The sequence below is a fragment of the Diachasma alloeum genome, unplaced genomic scaffold (genome assembly GCF_001412515.2).
Source record: "Diachasma alloeum isolate Michigan unplaced genomic scaffold, Dall2.0 Dall_scaffold_00564, whole genome shotgun sequence".
Classification (NCBI taxonomy): Eukaryota; Metazoa; Arthropoda; class Insecta; order Hymenoptera; family Braconidae; genus Diachasma; species Diachasma alloeum.
The window spans coordinates 39,425-42,168 of NW_021680696.1; positions in this window are offsets into that span (position 1 = coordinate 39,425).

The following is a 2,744-nucleotide window of genomic DNA, read 5'->3' on the forward strand; positions in this document are numbered from 1 at the left end:
AAATTCTAAGAGAATTAGAATTTAGAGAGAAAAAATTTCCGCTTCACCAGGCATTCTTCCTTGAAATGGGAGAAATTCTAAGAGAATTAGAATTTAGGGAGAAAAAATTTCCGCTTCACCCAGCCGGGAATCGACCCCGGGTCTCCCAGATACGCGCCGGGCCCTCTTACCGACTAAGCTACCGGGAACCACAGAAATTCACTCTCAAATTCACCTCAAACACCGCCTAACCTCCTATAGGCATTAAAGAATTCTAAGAGAATTAGAATTTAGAGAGAAAAAATTTCCGCTTCCCCCAGCCGGGAATCGACCCCGGGTCTCCCAGATACGCGCCGGGCCCTCTTACCGACTAAGCTACCGGGAACCACAGAAATTCACTCTCAAATTCACCTCAAACACCGCCTTCGCAATCTGATTTAAGGTCAGAAGGGTCCGTAAAAAAATGCCCGCCTCCACATCGAACATAAAACAATTCGATTAAGGGTCAAAAGGGTCAGGAAAAATCTCACCCCTCACAACCGCAACAATCCGATTAAACGTGAGGAAAAATTGACGCCCCCTCTCGCATCTTTCACAATCCGATTTAGAGTCAGAAGTGTCAGACTAGAAACTCCCCCCCCCCCCTTGAACCATTCCCAATTCGATTTAAGGTGAGAACAGATAAGAAAGATTGCCCCAACCTCTTTGGACTTCCCACAATGCGATTAAGGGTAAGAAGGATCAGGAAAAATACCTCCCTCTCCTAACTATTCCCACGTTGGTTAAGGGTCAGAAGGGTCAGGAAAAAAATTTCACCAACCCTTGGACCTTCGCAATTTAATTTAGGGTCAGAAAGGTCAAAAGGAAAATTCCCACCCCCCCTTCAAATTCCCACAATGCGATTAAGGATCAGAAGGGTCATAAATAACCCCCATCGCACCCTCCACTATCCGATTTAGGATATGTCAGGAAAAATTCCCCTCCCACACCCCTTCGACTCCTAACAATGTGATTGAGGGTTAGAAGTGTCAGGAAAAATTCTCCACCCCCTCGCACGCTTCGCAATTCGATTTAGGGTCAGAAGGGTCAGGTAAAATTCCCCCCCCCCCTTGGACACCCCATAATGCGATTAAGGGTGACAAGGGTCACGAAAAAATCCCCACCCCTTTGCATCCTCAACAAAGAACCCAAAATTCCCCACACCCGCCCAACGCACCATCAACTATCCGATTTAGGAAAAAGATACAATTCGATGAAGAATCCGATTGGGGGTAAGAAGGGTCAGAAAAAAAATTCCCTCTCCTTGGATCTTCCACAATCCGATGTGGGGTCTGAAGGGTCAGAACCCCCGCCCCCCACCCTCGGACCCTTTGCAATTCGATTTAGGGCCATAAGGGCCAGAAAAAAAAATTCCACCCCCCCTTGGATCGCCCAGAATGCGATTAAGGGTCAGAAGGGTCAGAAAAATTCCCCGCCCTCCCACGCTTCGCAATTCGAATTAGGGTCAGATGGGTCAGGAAAGATCCCCCACCCCCTCGGACATCCCAAAATGCGATTAAGAATGATAGGACAGGAAAAAATCCCCTCCCCTTTGCATCCTAAACAAAGAATCCGAAATTCCCCCCTCCCCACCATCGCACACTCAACTATCCGATTTAGGGTCACAAGGGTTAGAAACAAAAATCCCCTCACCTTTCGGATCCGCCGAAATCCGATTTGGGCCTGAAGGGTCCGGAAAAAAAGGCCCCCGCCCCTTGGACCTTCGCAATTTGATTTAGAGTCCGAAGGGTCGGAAAAAAANATCCCCGCCATCGTACACTCAACTATTTGATTTAGGATCACAAAGGTCAGAAAAAAAATCCCCTCACCCTTCGGATCCGCCGAAAACCGATTTGGGGCCCGAAGGGTCGAAAAAAAAAAATTACCCCCCCACCACCTTGCATTTCCCACAATGCGATTAAGGGTCAGAAGAGGAAAAAAAATCTCCCCATCACACCCTCAACAATCCGATTTAGAGTCACAAGGGTAAACAAAAATTCCCCTTCTCCTTGGACTTGCCACAATGCAATTAAGGGTCAGGAAGGTAAAAAAAAAATCTCCCCCCCCATCAAAACCACAACAATCCGATTTACGGTCAGGAGGGTCAGGAAAATCCCCCCCCCTTCGACTTCCCGCAATGCAATTAAGGGTCACAAGGGACAGGAAAAAATCCCCTCCCCCTTGCATCCTCAACAAAGAACCCAAAATTTCCCCCTACCACTACTTCCCCACCCATCGCACCAACAACTATCCTATTTAGGGTCAGAAGGGTCAGAAAAAAATTCCCCTTGGATCTTCCACAATTCGATGTGAGGTCTGAAGGGTCAGAACCCCCCCACGGACTCTTCACTATTCAATTAAGGGTCACAAGGGTCATAAAAAAATCCCCCCCCTCGGAGTTCCCACAATGCGATTAAGGGTCAGAAGGGTAAAAAAAATCCATCCTCCCCTCTCATCGTACCCTCAACTATCCGATTAGATGGGTCAGAAAGAAAAATTCCCCCCACGCTTGGGCTTCCCACAATTCGATTTAGGGTCAGAAGGGTGAAAAAAATCCCCCCCCCCCTGTTGAACTTCCCACAATGCGATTAAGGGTCAGAAAGGTCAGGAAAAATTCCCGCCCCCCCACCTCGTACCCTTCACAAACCGATTGAGGGTCAGGAGGGGCAGGAAAAAATCCACTCCCCCTTGGTTCCTCAAAAAAGTACTCAAAAATCCCCCCCCCC